Raw genomic sequence first — 13246 nt, 5'->3', positions numbered from 1 at the left:
CTCCTCTTCCGAAGAACCTAATATGGAAAATTCAGTATCACAAGAAAGGTTGTTTATGCAATCTCTCTCTGAATAGGTCTGCTCTACATTTTTACTGCCAATAACGCAGTCAGTCGATCAATCCTCAAGTTAGGCCACACCTGAACCCTTGGGACTTAAATTTAGTCCTGTCAGCATTACAAAACAGCCTTTTGAGCCAATACAAGATATTCCCTTAGTCCTCTAGACGAGGAAAATAATTTTCTTGGTTGCCATATCTTCTGCAAGAAGAGTATCAGAGTTGGATGCTCTTTCCTGTAAACAGCCATATTTGATTATTCATTAGGATAGGTTGTATTGTGGGCTCATCCTAAATTCCTACCAAAAGGTAGTGCCAGCTTTTCATTTAAAGCAGGATATGGTTCTGCCTTCATTTTTTCAGAACCTCGTTCTGTGGAAGAGAGGTCACTTCATTCTCTTGATGTGGTGAGAGTGGTCAAGGTTTATTTGAAAGTGACCGTTCAGATTCGTAAAACAGATGTTTTGTTTTTGTTGCCAGATGGTTCTAAAAGAGGACATGCAGCGTTGATATCTACTATTTCTAAATGGATTAGTCAAGTGATTGTTCAAGCTTATGGTTAAGAGGAAAATTCATATGCCAAGGGGTTGTCATCTTCAACATTCACTTTCATACCAGGGGCTCCAGTAAATTAGAATCTTGGGGGCGCTGCATGATCCATACCGCAGTCAATAGAGCACCAAGTCTGCACATCACTGAGCTCAGTTGCAGGATTGTCGCTGAAATCACTTTCTGTGACTGGTGACAAATTTCCCCAGGAATGGCTATCACTCAATTTTGCAAGTGATTCTGTATCACTATTGCGGTTTTCCAGTAGGTCATAAACTGCTTTTGATTTAGAGGAACACTTTTTGGATGCCATGGTTCTCCAGTTTCCAGGCAGAAAGAACAGTAAAACTGCAGGCAAGTCTCCTACATGATTTTTACCAAACCCACCCTTCTATATAGTTTGTTACCCTGACTTTCATATTGAGGTAAAACAGCTCATACCCATACATCTCCCGATGAGATCTAGGTGTACAAGATGTTGATCCTGACGAACGAGCGTAACATAGAGGAATGATCTAAGTAATGGCTATTACTTGTTAATTTTGAACCGATAGATAAGGCTGTTTATGGAATCTGTCTTAACTGTGTTCAGATAGCAATTAAAGTTCAATTTAAGGCGATGTACAAAGCATGGCTATCCAGACATAGACACAGAGTACTCTCACATCATCCCTTGCATTGACTGATTTTTAACGAAGACCTACAATTATAGACCGTAGGTCAACATCTCTCTTCCCTCATAGAAAGTAGACCCCATGACTCTGCTAATTATTCTTCTCCCTAAATCAAATTTCTCACTAACACTTTTAGGCCCACAGTCTGACGAGGTCTATGATAACACCTCACAAACCACCTCTTTTCGATCAAGCCACCTCCCGCGAAGTGGTTACACATATAACTTTAACACCAATTTACTTTGACCATTATTGAACCACTGATCCCTACTGGCTTACATTCCTGCCCATTTGGATAGGTGATCAGGTTCTCATCTATTGCTGGATCCCCCAAACCCCTATCTGAAGCTACTCCGTACCACTGCTTATACTGATACGGTCCCCACCTGAGTCCTCCCAAGAGAGTTCTAAAGACCAGATTCTTGATGGACAAATTGACGCTTCAACAAACTCCTGAGTACACATAATTTTAAAATCTTTTATCAGCATACATTTACTTACTATAACGACCCGGTTGAACCTTGTGCCTGAACTTTCAATGACCTCCAAACCTCCAGCACCTAACACAATGCAACTTCCCTAAATGTTAAAGGTTTAAATATACCCGGAAAAACATCACAATTGCTCATGACTATGAAACAAAACCAAGTTGACATAATTTTCGTACAGGAAACTCACTTTCGTACAGATTCTACCCCAAAACTACATAACCTGAATTACCCCACAGTCTATCACGCAACGCATGCTGGCTCTAAAACAAAAGGAGTCTCCATATTATTAGCGAAACATAGCCCCATACAAGTCACCGACACAATGGTAGACGACCAGGGCAGATTCCTCTTCTTGAAAGGTACCTGCAAAGGCAGGAAAATCACGCTAACTAATGTTTACACTCCAAATAGTGGTCAGGTTTCCTTCTTCCGAGAGACTATAAAACGACCAACTGATTTCAAAGAAGGCACCTTGATTCTGGGGGGTGACTTTATTCTCCCCCTAAACCCCCTGTTAGATACATCCAATGGCATGTCATTCTTGCCGTTCTCAGCCCTAAAAGCAATTAAACATGAACTTCAATCACTATTGCTTCATGACTCGTTGCGCACTTTAAACCCTGACTGTAAGGATTACACTTTTTTCTCCAGCCCACACGATAAATATTCCTCTTTGTGACCCAATCTGACCTTCCCTTTCTCCAAAAAGCATCCATCGACCCCATGTATCTATCTGATCATCATCCAATCTCAATATGGATGGGCGGCACAGTGGTGTAGTGGTTAGCACTCTCACCTAGCAGTAACAGGGGTCGCTGGTTCAAATCCCAACCATGACACTACCTGCCTAGAGTTTGCATGTTCTCCCTGTGCCTGCGTGGGTTTCCTCCGGGTACTCAGGTTTCCTCCCACACTCCAAAGACATGCAGGTAGGTTAATTGACTTCTGTGCAAAATTGGCCCTAGTATATGAATGGGGACCTTAGATTGTGGGCTCCTTGAGGGTAGGGACCAATGTGAGTGTGCAATGTACAGGGATAGGGGTAGACACTCACTCAGGTTGAACTGGAAGGACTGGTGTCTTCATTCAACCTTACTAACTATGAAACTATGAATAAGTATGGCATTTCCTGAACACCAATCGCAATCTCAATCATGGAAGTTAGACCCCTCCTTACTCACAGACATGCAAATTGCAGCAGAAGTAGAAACAGGCATAAAACAATACACAAACAATAAGGCTACCGACACCTTGCCTCAAACCAACTGGGAAGTACATAAATGTGTTATAAGGGGTATGATTATTGTCGCGGCTGGTAAAAGACGTAAAATAAAACTGAAACAGTTTAATGACCTGACACTTAGAATACATCAACTGGAAAAAGCTCATAAATGAACTCAAGCTATAGATACCTTAAATTCATTAATAACCCACAGGAAAGAACTGCTAGACTTAGGTAAACAGACTCGATGTAAATTTATTCTAACTCCAAAAACCTTCTATGAGTATGGCAATAAAGCCGGTAAATTACTAGCAAGAGCTATACAATCTGCTATCATAGTACACTCCCTCACAGATGCAAAGGGACAAAAAGTAAACTCCACACCGGAAATAGCTAACCAATTTGTGCAATATTACTCCAAACTCTATACCCTCACCTCTTTAGAAAACACACCATTGATAGACATACCCTGATCTCTGAGTTTCTCAAACAATATAGTTCTACTCCCAACTCTGACACGCTATACCAAGATCTAAACAAACCCCTAAATAAAGAAGAAGCGGAGGTAGCATTAAAGATGTTAAAGACGGGCAAAAGCCCAGGGCCTGACGGTCTGACAGTAGGATACTACAAATCATTTGCACACATTCTAACTCCCATCTTCACATCAACATTTGACACATACGCTACACCGACCACTCCACCACTAGATTTATTAACGCGCACATAACGGTTATTCCCAAACCCGGAAAAGACTCATTATTAGTAACCAGTTATAAGCCAATCTCATTATTGAATGTTGATCTTAAGTGGTACGTAAAAATATTAGCTAATAGACTCCCTAACCTCATTCACTTAGATCAGGTGGGATTTAGCCCAGGTAGAGAGGCATGGGATAACACCCTCAAAACCATAAACATCCATCACTGACTCACAAAAATGTGGATTCTTTTTATCATTAGATGCGAAGAAGGCATTTGATAGAGTGGCCTGGGATTACATGTCGGCAACCCTTCGGTCCATTGGTCTTCTCGATCGTAAGGGTTAACGCCCACCTATCAAATGCCATCCCCATCAAAAATGGCACCTGTCAAGGCTGCCCCTTATCCCCGCTGATCTTCATTCTAACATTAGAACCTTTGTTACGAAGCATCAGATAGAACCGATACATAAAAAGGTATTGAAATACACGATCGCACTTACAAAACCGACACGTTCGCTGACGATATACTCCTATTCCTATCAGAACCAATGACAACCCTATCAACCCTTTTTAAAACTCTTGATCACTTTAAAACTTTGTCAAACCTTCAAATAAACTTTGCAAAGTCAACCGCCTTAAACATCACTATACCCAAAGAACAATATTCACAATGTCAACACAATTTCCCGTTTAAATGGAATAATCGCTCTCTCACATACTTATAAATTAAATTAACCAAGTCACTATCAGATCTATACTCAGCAAATTACCAACCAATACTACAAACCATAACTAATGACTTGCTTTGGAAGAACGGCCATAATTAAAATGAACATCCTACCGAGATTATTATACCTATTTCAAACAGTCCCGATCAAATTGCCACCAACTTTCTTTACAGCTTATCGTACAATATATACAACATTTATTTGGGGTACACTACGACCCATAATAAACTACATAAGACTCACCTCCCCCAAACTAAGAGGGGGGGACTAGGTTACCAGACATTCGAAAATAGATAGCTAGTCACCTGACTAGAATTATCGACTAGAATGTACATTCTTCCACCAAGGTGTCACGGTCTGGAGTCAGGCTCAGAGGCCAGTAGCTATAACAGCAGAGCAGGTATTCACACAGGTCACCCTGGCTGATGACACGGGTTCACCTGAGGTGCGGGGTCTAAGCACTTACCGGTATTCACCAGAGCACCTAATGGTGGAGATGGGCTTTGCTGCGTGTTAGTGCCAGGTCGCGGTCCTCAGGATAGCCCCACCAGGAGGTGAGCACGCCGGGGTCTGGTAGCAGATATAGCAGGTAGGGATCAAGCAGAAGCGTAGTTGAGAAACAAGCCAAAAGCCGGTAACAAATAGTTGCAGGTTGGGATTCAGCAGAAGCGTAGTCGAGGAACAAGCCAAATGTCGGTAACGAATAGTAGCGAAGATACGGTCGGCAGCAGGAGAGACAGGAGCAAGAAATTGGCTGGTGAAGGCACAATATTCTGGCAACCAGGAAGTGCAGAGACATGGCTTAAATCAGGAAGTTCATGGGAGGAGCAAAGGGTTCAAGGTTCAAGGCAAACAAGATTCAAGACAAGATCATTCAAGGAATTGTCCAAGGAGCTGCCCAGCTTTCCAGGTGGCTCAGCAAGCAGGGTCACTGCCAGACACACCAGAGGTCCCAGGTTCAAGCCCAGGTCCCAACACAAGGATTGGGTCCAACTTGAAAACTCCTTTGCTTCAATTCCTCTGGCTCAAATCCTATGGGTACCTACTAACCACATCCCAACAGCATATTATTCCCATCCCTTGATCCTTCCTACGATATACGCATACAAAAATGCCTGTAATAAATACAAATTTTCTTTGATTAATGGCCCTATGATCCCACTCCGACTAAACCCAACATTTCCACCAGGAGTGAGGGCATCTTTTCTAAAAGACACATGGCCACACACAAATGTTCGAGCCTTGCACTTCTTCAAAGATGGCAAACAACTCACGTTTCCCGACATTACAGCCACACTTCAACCAAAAGTGCTCCCTCACTGGACACACATTCAAATTAAAACATTTCCTAGGTGCGGAAGCCAAACTCTCTGAATTTTCACGCCCTCTTACCCCATTTGAAGACTTGTGCTGTAAAACAGAATCTCAAAGACACCTCATATCCTTCTCCTATATGTTATTGTTTCCATCGCAATCGTCCCAAGATATTTGGAGTAATGTTCAATGGAGCAAAGATCTTTCTATAAACATCTCGGACAAAGAATGGGAAACCATATACGGGATTGCCCACAAGGGCTCATTAAATAAATATGCACAAGAAAATGCATTCAAAATTATCTCAAGGTGGTACAATACACCACTCAAACTTCACCAAATTTACCCATCTATCCCCTCACAATGCTGGAGGTGTGGATCTGAACCTGGAAACCTATTGCACATATGGTGATCGCGTGTCAAAATCCAACCTTTCTGGGCAGAAGTACACAGACTGATACAAAAAAAATCACAATATACAAACTGGAATATTCCCCAGCACAATTTTTGTTACATCACCCAGCACATCCCATATGCACATACTTACGATCCCTAACCATGCATATGATCACAGCGGCGAACATGTGCATCCCACGTAATTGGCGTTCTCCGCTCCCACCAACTGTTAAGGATTGGTTCAGCCGCATCCAAAAAACAGCTGACATGGAAGAATTAATCCATCAAGCAAAAGATATATCTTTCAAATTCACGCAAATATGGTCATGCTGGTTACACTTCACTGCAACCCCAGAATATCACAATTTATGTTAGGAAGCTTTAATAACACTCAGGTATCTTTAACCCACCAAGACACAAGCCCAAATAACCTACTCTTTGACTGGATCTTTAGTACGACCTTACGAGGTACTTGCCTATTTCTCCGGACCCTTCCCCGATTATATCACTTTATTCTTTCTATTACTAATTATAGAGCAATAAAGATATTATCTTCTATTGTGTAAAAGTTATACTTTTGAAAATGCTAGGGCGGCTGTGTCCGCAATAGTTTTGTTTACTAATATGTATGTTTGCAATGTCAACTAACTGAATGCTCTGTTAATAATACGGCCTACTCACACTACATAACATAACAAGGTTTGCTTCAGCTATATGGACATAGACCTTGGGCTCTTGCCTAGTCACAGTCAGATCCCTTTCGGGGTGACTGGGTATTGAATAAAATATCATATATATCACTAACACACAAAATAATAAATGCGTGCTGCATAGCTCTCCTGTATGGAGACACATAACAAACTCCACATCTAAACCCGACACAACATCTTTGATTGAACATATTAGGACATTCTACCAGACTTGAACACCAAATCTTAGGTATACCTTCCATAACGAATATGCAAGTTTCTGTAGACCTATTCATTTACAGTTGCGAATATTTTCGGTATTTTATGCACATGTTTTTCGACTAATGTTCATTTGATTGTATCTGTTAGGTACCTGGTGATGAGCCTGACTTGGTGGAAGAAGACCTCTCTTACAGCTCTGGTTCAGGGACCACTGGAATGGAGACAGTGGCTCTGTGAGCGCAGCGGGGTAGGAGTGTCTGACTGGAAGCAGCGGCTGGTTCCTTCTGGATGCTGGAACTGCAGGGAAGATGGTAGACAAGCAGGCAGCGGTCAGCAGGCACGGGCAGCGGCAGCAAGGACACTTGAACAGCAGAAGAATGGTCAGGCAGGCCGGGTCACAATGGGTAATGCAGACAGGTAAGTACATTAGGCAGAAGAGAGGTGCAGGCAGGCAGGCAGGCAGGCAGAGGTTCGGCAACAGAGATTCAGTCCAAGCAAAGGTTGAGCAGGCTGGGGTCAGGGCAGGAGAGGTCAGCGAGGTCAGATGGATGCCGGGTCAGATATCACAACAGCAGGCAGATAGCAGGTAATTCAGGTACAGAGCTGCAGACAAAAAGCACCAGGCAAGTGCAGCAGCCTCCTTTAAATAAGGCCACTGGCGCCAAACAACGTTAACGCGCACATGTGCGCGCACACGCGCCCGCCGTGCACATGCGTGCGCCTGGGGGCGCTCGCCGGCGCACACACATGCGCCGATGCCTGGCTAGCCCAGCGGCGCGCGCCCGCACATCTGCCCGTTCCGTGTGAGAGAAACCCTGACAGTATCCAACGCATATGGTTATTGTAAATGTTTAATACTAATAAAAACTTCTTAAAAAAAAAACTGCAGGCAAGGGCACTGGACAAAGGACTGGGGACAAACTGAGGTCAAATGACCTGATACAGTAATGTAATCCAATAAGATTACAATGTATTGTGTGTGTTGTGATTTCTGAATTTTTAATTTGCCCCCAGTTCCACCCTCTGTGTCACGACGCTTGCAGGGAAGGGAAGCCGGAACAAACAGAGCATCGGGTGGAAAATCCGGCCACCAGACAACGGGAGTACATCGCTGGATCTTGGGGACAAGGCAAGACACCTCTTCCAGGATACTGCGCTGTGGTCCAGAGTGTAGTTCGGGGGTTAACGATAATGGTACTGAATTTCACCCTGAGCCACACTTGGGAATACCGCCAAAGAGGTTAAAGTGTTATTTCCTTATATCTTCTCTTGAGCAATCATTATCAAAAATCTTTGGCTACCCTAATGAAATCCTCTTGACCTGTATAGCACCTTGATTCCCAAGTACTGACTTCTGATGGAATTCTGTTTTTTAATGGCTTAGGGTGGCTACCTGTTGCCTGCAGTTTGCTTTCTAAAAAGTTTGATATGTGTGAGTTGCTCTCATTATCTTTATATTTTTTAAGATCAAGGAACAGGAGACATAATTCTTTCAGGTTGGGTTATTTTGAAAGACAAATAGTATGTACAGCAGTGGCAGCCCATGCATTGTGGGTGCACAGGCACCACCCCCCTGACACCTCTGCCACCCTCCCTATTCATGTGCCTGGCTCCTCTCAGGACACCGGACGTAGAAATACTATGGCAGGGATAGGTGGGGTGCGTATTTTGAAGCACGTGATTAGGGCCAGAGGCTCTAATGGGCTTCAAAATAGTGTGGGCTCAGGGCACAGAGCAATGTGTCCCGATCCCACCCTGTTGTGTGGCAATGGATGAATTTTCGCTATTTTCACACTAACGTTCCTCCTTGCCAATCATCAGGCAGGTCAGTGAGACCTGTCTTCTGATTGGCCAAAGCATTAGGTTATCCTATTGGATGCCTAATGATTTGGTGGAAGAGGAGACACGGCGGAGGATGCCTGAGGACCCGAGCAGACACAGGAGCCACAGCTGCCACTTCCTGCCAAGGAGGAGAGCCACCAAGGAAGAGAGACGCCAAGGAGGAGAGCCGCCGAGTAGGAGAGGAGCAAGAGCGGTAAGTGCCACAGGACCAGCCGTTGGGGGGTTTAGTGAAGTGGCAGCTGAGCTGCATTTGATGGGCACAAGTGGCTGCATTTGATTGGCACAAGTGGCTGCATATACTGGGCACAAGTGGCTGCATTTGACGGGCACAAGTGGCTGCATTTGACGGGCACAAATGGCTGCATGTGATGGACACAAGTGGCTGCATTTAATTGGCAGTGGCTGCATATGAAGGGCACAAGTGACTGAATATGATGGGGCACAAGTGGCTGCATACGATGGGGCACAGTGGCTGCATATGATGAGCACAAGTGGCTGCATATGATGGGGTACAGTGGCTGCATACGATGGGGCACAGTGGCTGCATACGATGGGGCACAGTGGCTGCATACGATGGGGCACAGTGGCTGCATATGATGAGCACAAGTGGCTGCATATGATGGGGCACAGTGGCTGCATATGATGGGCACAATGCCTGCATTTGTTGGGTGCAGTGAGGCTGCAATTGATGGGGGGGTTTAGTATTTTTCAGGTGGTTTGCGCCCCCCCAAAATTGTTTAGCACCAGTCGCCACTAATGTACAGTATGTTATTCTTTGAAATGCAGTACATGAAACTATTTACAAATGAAATGTCAGACTATTTTGTTTAGACAAGATGTCGATTCAAAGCAGATGTTGTGTATTGCCATGTTTATAGACTATGTTGAATCCTTGTGAGGGATTAGCCCAGCTTCAGGGTGTTTGTTACTCCCCAGATGAATCTACAGCACAGTTAAGAGGCACAGCAGACTTAGTGAAATTATGCAGCGCCATCGCATAAAAAAACTGTATTAAAAAAACATAGTACCATCTACAATCTCCTACAGCATCCATAAAAATCCACCACCAATGAGCTGTAATGGTAATCTCTTCACTTCCTCCAAGCTCTAGGTCAGTGATGGTGAACCTTGGCACCCCAGATGTTTTAGAACTACATTTCCCATGATGCTCCACTACACTGCAGAGTTCATGAGCATCGTGGAAAATGTAGTTCCAAAACATCTGGAGTGCCAAGGTTTGCCATCACTGCTCTAGGTGATACATGCATTCACCTCATATGCATCCAATATGCTCCCTTCTTTATTTGACCTCAATATGAATCAAGGTTTCAATGCACTTTTTGCCCCACCATGGGCTTTTAGTTATCTGTGGCCATAAAGGATGAAGGATGAAACTCCTGTTCTCCTCTGACTCTCCGCCAGCTTTATTCCACCTCAGTTCGGTATGCATGTAAATAAAATGGAACCAAAAATAGTATTGCATATTTGTTCAGCGGTGTAGTGAAAAGCACTGAGTAATGTTCTAGCAACAATCTTTTTTGGGTATCCCTATAGGACTGCGCTAATTGTTTTTTTAACATAGGTCTTAATTACAAGATTTACAGGCATCAAAACAAAATAAGTAAATAAATCCTGGTCACTTTGGGCAACTTACTAACACACTGGGCTCTGGCTAACCACCCTGAAGCAACCTACTGCTGCCTAAGCACCTGTCAGCAAGAAAAAAAAAAAGAAAAAAAACTGAACCTGACAAATGTTTCTCCAAACCTGGACACAACCAACAGTTTTCCTTGCCTCCTGTCACAATTCTGTGTTGCATTCTTTTGGTCTTCAGATGGATTTAGTGATAATGTTGTGTAGGAAAAAAAGAGACTATAGCAATAGAAGAAAGGAGAAAAAAAACATGAAGAAAGAAAAAAAATATGGGTTGGGGAAGTTAGTGTTTGGAATTTGGAGGAATCTTTTTAAATAATCCAGGAGGACCAAAAATCTTGGAAAGCCTTTGTTTAGTTGATATCATGTGCCACTAGTTATGCAAATGTGGGTACTATTAGATTTCCAGTGTTTCAGAATAACTTCCCTTACTGCTAGGAGATAAAAAAAATCTCAGAGTTGATTTAGCATGGTAACATTCATTCATTATATATGGAAACATATTTGTCCCGTTGTGCTTTTATTTTTGTTGGTGACCTGACAGATAATTGAGAAGGTATGAGTAGAAAAGTGAATGTCTTGGTCCAATCCTCTGTCAGCATAGGCATTGGACATTTTTTTTTAAAGGATATTGTTGTATTTGCTTTGTAATGATTTAAATAATGAAGAAATTGTATTCTGGGGCTTATGCCCCATACACACCATCCAAAATTCAGCCAGCAAAAGACCAGCAAAATTCGGCCAGCAAAAGATTGAGAGCATGTTCCTAATTTTTTGGTCAGAAAAAGTTCCTATCCGAAAATGCATTTGTGTGTATGCAATTCCGACATGCAAAAACCTCATGCATGCTCAGATTCAACTACAAGACGGAAGCTATTGGCTACTGGCTATTGAACTTCCTTTTTCTAGTCCCGTCATACGCGCTGTATGTCACCGCGTTCTTGACGGTCGAAATTTGGTGTGAACGTGTGTATGCAAGACAGCTTGAGTAAAATCCTGTCGGAATTCCATCGGAAAAAACCATCAGAACTTTTTCCCACCAAAATTCGGAATTGTGTGTACGCGGCATTAGAGTTGAAAGCCATGTGTTTCAAAGTGAGTCATCGCCTATGTAACTATGTTTCAAGGGATACAGTTTTGTAAAAGCTGATAATTAGTGGGGAAAAATTAAGAAAAAAAGATACATCCCATACTAGAGCTACTTGATTAGATGTCCTCTTGTGATATAACTCAGTAAGAGAACATTTGTAACAATATGCCTAATCTGAAGTCAAAAGAATCTCTTCTACCTAAGAAATGAAGGCTTGTAGGAAATTGAGGTTTGTCAAGAATGGAGTTTAGCCTCTCTTTTTTTTAATATATAAAAGTCTCTCTTTTATATAAAAAAAAAAATTGAGAAAATGTAGGAAATTGAGGTTTATCAAGAATGGAGTTTCGTTTCTCCTTTTTTATATAAAAATAACAAACATGTTATACTTACCTGCTCTGTGCCATGGATTTGCACAGAGCAGCCTGAATCCTCCTCTTCTTGGGTCAGTCTTCGGCTCTCATGGCCCCACCCTCCCGGTGAGTGCCCACATAGCAAGCAGCTTGCTATGATGGCCCCCAAAGACGAGCCATAGCTCCCTGTGTCTATTCAGGACATGGAGCTGTGACCTGCATTGCCCCCTTTCTCTCCTCAATGGCTGACTGACTTTGATTGACAGCAGTGGGAGCCAATGGCACTGCTGCTGTGTCTCAGCCAATCAGAAAGGAGAGTCCCAGGATGGCCAAGGCACTCATGGACATCCCTGGATACAGATGGGCTCAGGTAAGTAATAGGGGAGCTGAGGGGGCTGCTACACACAGAAGGTTTTTTATCTTAATACATTACGATAAAAACCTTCTGACTACAGTCACTTTACAGGAGAAGTATAGTAGTTCGATCATAATTCCTGTAGGATCCATACCAGCAGGCTACTGTTGCAGCCACTAATTTAAAACCATATCCCACAGATATGCACGTTTTATCCTATAATAACTAGTTTACCACAGAAATTGTACTTTCTGGCAGGATGTTCAGTACAGGGAAATGACAATTGTTTGAAAGGTGTATTAGGTGTCAACCACATAGTTGATCACTAAATTGAAAATAATGTGTATCTCCATCACAAAATCCCAAATAAAGAAGGCCCCTCCAGAAGAGGAGGATACCATTCATGTACTTGTTCCATGTGTCCTAACTAAGGACATGCATCCTCTCTATTTGTTCGGATGACCAACTTCTACCTTTCAGAAAGAGATGAAGAAACCCCAAATTTCAAAATGTGAGTCATCACAGGAACTGGAATAAAGGAGACATTTTCCAGTAAGCAAACCTGTTCTGGTGACAACTGTTTAAGTGGAGATATACTCTTTGAAGAGACTTTATTCTACTCCATGCTATGTCTCTGGGACAGCAAGTGAAAATAATATTTCACTGATAAGACAATGAATAACATAAAATATCTGATAGGGGTAGAGTAGGTCATTCCCTATTATCTGTAAATTTTTAGGGGGATTTACATATACTTTAATGGGCAGTTCTAGTGACACATCTTTTAGGTAGATGTATGTTTCATGTCTTCTTATGTGTACATTCTGGATTACAGTACGTATCCTAGGATAATAGATACATTCTAGCTCCATCACAGCACGGGAAAGTATTTTGGCGCTATGTGATGATT

Source organism: Lithobates pipiens, unplaced genomic scaffold, assembly GCF_037356315.1.
Source record: "Lithobates pipiens isolate NorthernLeopardFrog02 unplaced genomic scaffold, aLitPip1_a1.2 Scaffold_13, whole genome shotgun sequence".
In the NCBI taxonomy this organism is placed as follows: domain Eukaryota; kingdom Metazoa; phylum Chordata; class Amphibia; order Anura; family Ranidae; genus Lithobates; species Lithobates pipiens.
This window is presented reverse-complemented; position numbering follows the sequence as displayed.